Source organism: Aphelocoma coerulescens (assembly GCF_041296385.1).
Source record: "Aphelocoma coerulescens isolate FSJ_1873_10779 chromosome Z unlocalized genomic scaffold, UR_Acoe_1.0 ChrZ, whole genome shotgun sequence".
In the NCBI taxonomy this organism is placed as follows: domain Eukaryota; kingdom Metazoa; phylum Chordata; class Aves; order Passeriformes; family Corvidae; genus Aphelocoma; species Aphelocoma coerulescens.
The window spans coordinates 58877568-58885106 of NW_027184085.1; positions in this window are offsets into that span (position 1 = coordinate 58877568).

Below are 7539 nucleotides of genomic sequence, written 5' to 3' on the forward strand. Positions count from 1 at the left end.
TGTGAGCTAGAAGCATCCAAGAAAGGTACTGCCCAGGACCAGGAAGCACCCTGAATAAATCCACTTACTGCACCCTTCCTAGCACAGAGACAAAAATGATCTCCTGTGCTGTACACTTCACTAAGGCATAGTTTTGTTCAAAGTTCTTTCTACTGGAAATATGTGTTTCATTAATGTACCTTTCTTTCCATGTGACATACTATTGTCTTCTCTCTTACTACACAGGATGAACTTTTGTTTCCATAATTGCCCCTCTCACATTTTACTGTGATCTGTATTCAAACTACAGCCTAGTCCTAGAGTAGCATGGCAGATATCCAGATACACTATTTAATACCAGTCTAGTGTTTGATCTATAAATCCAGGACAATAGTGCAGCATGGATGCTGCTTTGGAAGAAGAGAGCTTTTCTGACTTACTGTATGCTTTCACATCTATTAATAATTTTCTTAAACAGTCTAGAGATGAAATTCAAATGCTCACATTTTACGGACTAATTTTGTTACTTTCTTTTTCTTTACACGAAGACTCAGCTGAATTTCCTGTGCTACTCCTGTCACCTGAGGCTTTTGCTCCATTTGATGTAGTCACGCCTGGAAGACTGTATTTCCAGAATCAGAAAAAATAAATCCTATAGAATATATTGTGCATCCAATCTGTGAAACTGCCCAGGCTAAGAAATGGCAAGATATTGCTAAGCACATGGACATGAGTAAAGTTGCCCTGACATTTCCGCTTCGCATTGTCATATTTTCCAAATGACCAATACATCTTGGATTTAAAGAGAGAGGTACTTCTGCTTTTCAGATGTGCATTCTTTTCACACATAAATCATCTCTGTTAGTTGCATATGCCTTTGTGATAGAAGAAAGAGAGCACAAGCTGCATGTTACATTGCAAGACAGGTACAGTTTGGACTTCTTTCATCCACCCTTAATAAAGCTTTTTACTTCACTGCTAATTACAGGCAGAAGTTGTTCAGCGACACTTACTGTGGGAAGTTAAAGAACAGGCAACAGTTTCCAGACATGTGGAACCTGTCTCCTTTGACCACCTAGGGTAGGGCATACCATTACTGACACTGGAGCAGGAAACACTAAAAAATACTGTAATTATGGTGTTTGACCAGCTTTCCAACAGAGATCTGTGAAACTTCACACTTAGGTCATAATTTTCTTATGGCTTTGAAATGAGTTGCTGAATGCAAAGCTTCTAAATTGAATGGAAAAAGGGGTTGGTTCTGACATTTCAAAATGCCCTGTAAAGGTACAGCTGATTGGAACATTGACTTCTAGAGGACTTTAATAAAAACCTCAAAGATTTCCATCAGTATTCTGAATAGTGCACCCTTTTCTCTCCCTGTAAAAAGCCACATTTACATCAGCAGTACAAGCTGATAAAAGTGAATTCTCTGCTGATATGCTTGTCAGCTTCCAAGAGACATGTAACATACCGGAGTCTCCACTGGGTAGTCCTGGAAACAGCAGCTTTATGGTTTAGCCATAAAGCTATAAATCTCTGGAGGACATATTGACCCTTGTCTATAGTATTTTAGCAGATAGCACTTCAAAGGCTATCTATCATCTACTTATTTTAATTTCCATCACTGAAGTTTACCTGCTCTTGTTTTATACCTGCTCTTTGTATTTTCAACTGCATTTTACAGTTACAAAATGGCATACACAGCATACCAAGATTATACAACCAACTACACTTGTCTCTATACAAGTGCATAGATTTTGATTTTTGAATCTGACTTAAGTCAAGTGTTTTGGAATTAGCATGAAGGCCTCAGTTACCTATTACTGTAATGTGCTCCAAGTCATCAGAGTTGCAATCACACGCTGCAATTAACAGGCTTAGTGATTGGAATCACCTGTTATTAGCCCAGTGTCATGAGTGAAGCCCTGATGCCATCAGAAGCCATCAGAAGTTACCAAACTTTTGAATCAGTGATGAAATGACTGTGTTTGAAAATGTGTTTACACCTTATAAATGTTTGCTTTTTCCTTCTATGAAAGAAGCAAATGAATGTGAGTGATCTGTCACATGATATATTTCACTTACCTCAGATGTTCAGTCTAAGCTGTTTCAAAAAGGAGATGACACTTACATGTGACCTCATAGAATAACTTTATGAAGTTCCATGTGACTTTCTTATGCAACATGAGAGATCTACTTGCAACAGACAAAATCAATAGGAACCGAGAAAGCAGTTAGTTTTTACAAGCATAAAAGCAATCAGACTCATGAGCTGAATTAGGCAACCAAACTACAATTCAGTGCATTTTTCTGGACTACCATCTCTTCACATCTTTTGCAAAACAAAGAATTGAGTACAGAGATTTTCTAAATCAGTGAAGCCTTGTGTGTGTTGTGCTGGCAGGGAGAACAGCTCAGGCAGCAGGCTGGCAGGTTGTTTCACAGCACACCGTGGCACGGGCGAGATTAACACTGCAGCAGCAGAGCAACGGGAAAGGAAGAGTGGCAGCTCACAAAAGGAAGGGTGACAAAAATACCCCACAAGTAAAGCTGCCATGAAGAGTTATTTTTAGCTGGCAATACTTGCATGTATTGCCATATGCCCTTCCAGTATATTATGATTGTACTCCTCACAGGGCTGGCCCACACAACAGTGACTGGTGACCAAGGTCAACCTCTACAGGCAGCAGTACATACCCAGGAAAGCAAGTTTTTTTCCCCCCGCATTTACATTTTTATTGATCTTTCACTTTTTCACTGACACTAGAGACCTGAATGGAAAGCTGGATATTTTTCTCCTCCTCATTCTTCCCACCAGCATGCTTATGCCAGCATGAGTGTCTGGCTGGCCACAGGGTAAACCCAGCCGGTCTATCTGAGAGGAAATAGAGAAAGAAACATGCAGGGTGGCTGTGTGGGCACATGGGGACTCGCAGTAGCACCAGGCAAGATAGGGAGTGTGGGAAGGCAGGCAAGATCATCATCTTCACCAGCTCTGACAATTTCTGTGCACCTTCAAATTATTTGTTGCACTTAGAAATAAACTGCAATTTAAAAAGTTTGCTGAATGCATATAGCCTTGAAAAACATGCTCATTTGAGTTTGATGGAAATTGGCTGGAGGCAGCCTGCAGCAGCATCGTCTAACACCTGCTACCCTGCCAACACTCACCAGTTTTGAGCTGGAATAAGCCAACATTGTTTCATAAGAATCCATTATGTGCATGTTTGTTTACAGTTCTCATTAGGAGAAGGAGTTGCTAATCCACCATTAAAAGTGACTACTTTTATCAGGCACAAATATCTGCAGAGCCACTGGCATCTGCCCACCAAGTGCAGAATGCTGAACTCCCAGCACAGGTAGACTGCAAACAGCCATCCAAGCACTGCAGTTTTTATAAAATTCATTTGGAAGTGGCAATCTTTCTGTATAAATAGCAACATTTTATAGTAACAAATGTAAACAAAATGTTCAAAAGCTGCCTCTCAATAATGTCTGCTGGCATAATTGTATCTATGCCAGAGGGTTAGGGCTCTGTTAGTTTATCTGTGTGAAGTACAAAGTGTTTGCAAGTGATGAATGACATCTGCAGAAGTGTGCAGTTGCAGACCAACCTTTGGCCTTGTCAGGGTTTCTCTCTTCAAAGTGAGACTAATATAAGCCACTGAGGCTTAAGCCGGGTGAGACTTCAAAAGCAAAACTCCAGTCTGTACTGATATTCGTCCTACCCCAGTACTTCTCATATTCCTGGAAGAAAAGTATTACTATGTAAATACCTTTATATAACTTCATTGAAATTAATTCCAATGCAGATTCACTAAAAGGTTTCACTGTTTTAAGACCGAGTAAAGAAATAAGGTTCTACTCATAGTATCATTGTCTTCACTATTATTTTTTTTTTCAAAACGGCTGGTAATTATCCTTAAGGGAGAAAGAGAAACAACACTTCCTGGTATTAACAGTACGTGAAAACATGTAAACCAGTAGCTTTGAGATGCAGTAGTTCCTTGCAAAGTCACACCCTGATTATTTCACTGTAACTCACCTGGGTAGTTATGCCAGAAATGAAAATATATATACAGGAGATAGCATGAGACAGTTGGGATGGAATGTTATTTTTGGCTATTTCCTCACATGAAAATAGTTCCTAACGGCATGTTCTTACAGGGTATCTGCAAGCTGTGGGGAAAGTTTCAATGGACAAACATTATTATCCCCCAAATGCTGTGATTCTGGGAAGTAAACGAGGATATGGAAAGTATCTCTTTTTTTGGCAAATATGTGGAAGAGAGCTGCTAAAGAACAACCTCTCCAGAAGACTTTTCATCAGATAAAGGCATAATCACTGCTGCAAAGCATTTTGGAACAACTGCACAAATTTTAGTTCTTAGGTCAACAGAAAAAAAAACACAAAGCAAGATTAAGTGACAAACTGGGTTGTTTCTATTGCTGCTGCTGCTTCTCTAGTTTATGTAAAGGATATTTCCAAGCCCCCAGTAGTAAATAAAATAGCTGAAATGAATTCTTCATTTTTCAAGTCACTTGCTGTCAGTATTTGCAAAGCAGTAAGTTGTCATGAATGACAGAAAAATCCAAAGACTTTAAATATAATGACTAATGTCTGAAATCCACAGGTTCAACAGATTGGGAGACAACATTATACACCATATATAATTGTTATACAGTTCTTACCATGCAATCAGATTTTCAGAACCGGATGGCTAAATCCTTGTCACTGTTTTTTTGGTTTGTTTTGCTCTGGGTTTTTTTGTGTTTTGTTTTGTTTTTTTGTTCGTTTGTTTTGTTTTAGTTTCTATTTTTTGTTCCCTGAAAGGTAATCCTTAGCTGGCCAGGCAAAGAAGATGGGGTGCTTTACTCCCACCCTTTGTGTTGCAAATCTGTGATAATATAGTATCTCCTAGAATAGAGACAGTCATAGGCAATTTTTGCCCTTAAGTCTCACAGTATCTCTGTGCATATGGAAAAATACAGTACCTCCAGCAATAGTCACCAAGTCCTTGGTGGGAAGTTGGAGATGATTATTCTGGGCAGCTATCTTGTCTCACTAAAACATTCTTTTTCCTTCAAAAAGGCCTGTCTTGGGAAACAAGTGGGCTGACAAATCAGGTCAGTATATGCTTGGGTCAAACAGAAAGCAAGTTCTTCCCCAAAATTCAACAGTTCCTGGTTTTGAGTTCAGACACCCCCACACTTCAGCACTGAGCTCTATTTCCACCCTGACCGGTATTTACCAACATTGCTCTGGAACTCCCTTATCTAATATACTGGCTTCCATACTGCACATGGGCTTCTGTTCACACATTTCCAGCTTAGAAGGTGCTTTGTTGATACCATTCTGCTGTACAAACACCGAGATGTCTGTCTGTCTTCTGTTGTGAGGCAGCGAGGCAGAATCATACAACAAACAAAAGCGTCACCCTTCTTTCTCATGGCAGCCCTTGTATGAGCATCTCCCAGCTGACCTGTCTCCAGCCTTGTTCCCCTTGGCTCACATTTCTCAGTGCTAGTCAGTTCTCCAGGCTCATCTGTGGTGCCCTGAGGCAGCATCTTAGCTCAGCAAGGCTTCCAAGCTCCCAGCTCCCACTGCACTTACACAGACCGTGCCTCTTGCTGACACCAGTGACTGTGCAGTAAGACAGCTCAGGCAGCCCCTCCAGCCTCACTGCTGGATCAATCACCTGAATGCATGGACAAGACGGATGGATGGGAAACATGAACCACAGCTAGCCTGAATTCAGCATCTGTGAGCTGCCATGAAGGAACATTCTGTACAAGGATACAGCTTTTACAAAGAAAACAAAAGAAAAAATATAATGTGTCCAGCAGAATTTCAAATTACTTATGTTGGTATTTGAAATTTTGAGTCAAACCAGGCAGTAGAAACATGGGACTTGGAATTAAATTGGCTAAAGCTGCCAGAAAACTACACCTTCTGTTTGGATACACTTCTTTGACAACTACCATCCTGACAGCTTTTTCACATCTCTTAAAATAAATGTATATTAAATTTGAACTTCTTGGCGTGGAAGGGCTTTTTTCATGACTTGTAACAGCAGGAAATGTAACTTGTTCTTACTCAGTAAGGGCTAACCCCAGAATAAAATAAATATTACATCCTGGAATAAAAGAGATATGGTTTACATAAGGATGCAGAAGAGATCAGACATGCAGAATGGTACTTTCCACAAAATTTAATGGACTTTCCATACTACAGTGAGTCTACAGCTAGTCACTAAACACGTGACCGTTTATGATCCCAAAAAGGGAACAGTGCAGTACCTCAAATGTACTAAATGCAAACAAGAAGCTCCCAGGCACTCCATCTCATTCAGGTCTGTAAATTTACAGATTGCAAACACTGGTTCAAAGGGATGCTGTGAATTCCTCAGGTTTCTAATATGATGGTGGAGGTGTTAATTTGCATTCAAGTACGCACATCGAATACTCAAGCTATTCATGCATTAAAAAGATAGTGTGAACATAAATACCTATTAGTCCCCAAAAGATTATCAAAATTTGCCATAAAATACACTGGCTTTTACTTTTTTGTCTCAAAATTCACTATTCAGGCATTTTTCTTCTTAAATGTCTCTTACTCAAAGAAGATTTTTGGCTGAAAAATAATGCTCCAAATTTTTAAAAATTAGTATTTAGTGTCAGATTTGTAGTTTTTTGGCCTTTAGTGAGACAAGATGCTGGTCTGTTAAGCTTTGAAACAACAAAGATACAGCAAACATTAGCTCTGTTTAAAAAAATAAAAATGCTAGGGTTCAGCTGGCCTTTAATACCTTCTGCTGCGGTTGGTAGTCCAGAACAGCAATGTTCTGCTAAGAGGAACCCTCTGTCCTCAAGCCCAGCTTTTAGTCATGGCCAGGTTATCCTAACCTGATCTCATGTTTCCATTTTCCTTCAGTTTCAACTGACTCACTTGGCTCTTCTAATGTACACATACAGAGAAAAGCATTCTCTTGCTGCTGAGCCTCTAGATATTCACTGCCACATTCACGCATTTCCTTGGGAACAAAATTACTTCAGACCAAGTTATTATTACATTTATTTTAGGCATCTATCTGCAGATCTATTTTGTTCTTTTGTGTGGTCAGACCAGAACAGTTTACAATGGTTTACTTTCCTTTTAAACTGATAACTGAAGCTTATTGTACTTTGCAGAGCAGATAAAAATCTTTGAATTTGAAAATCTCCTTTGTGGGAAGCTGTGAAGGCATATCCAGGCTGCTGTTAGTAGCCCTGCATGGGGACTCTTCTCAGTAAGGTGGAAGTAGGAAAGCGACCCTGGACTAAGCCATCAATACTCCTTGTCTTGTCCACTTCAACTGTGATCCTTCTAATAACAGGCCAAAGTAAGCTGTAGTTATAACAATTTACTTTGTAACGAGGCTTTCAGCTTAAAAAAAAGTTTCAGCTCTCCCCATTCCCCACATTAGTCTCCCTGTTCTAAATTAGGTGGCCTGTATTACTAGCAATAGACGACTTTAGAATTTGCAGAGTTTCCTTTTTACCTCTTTTTCTTTTTTT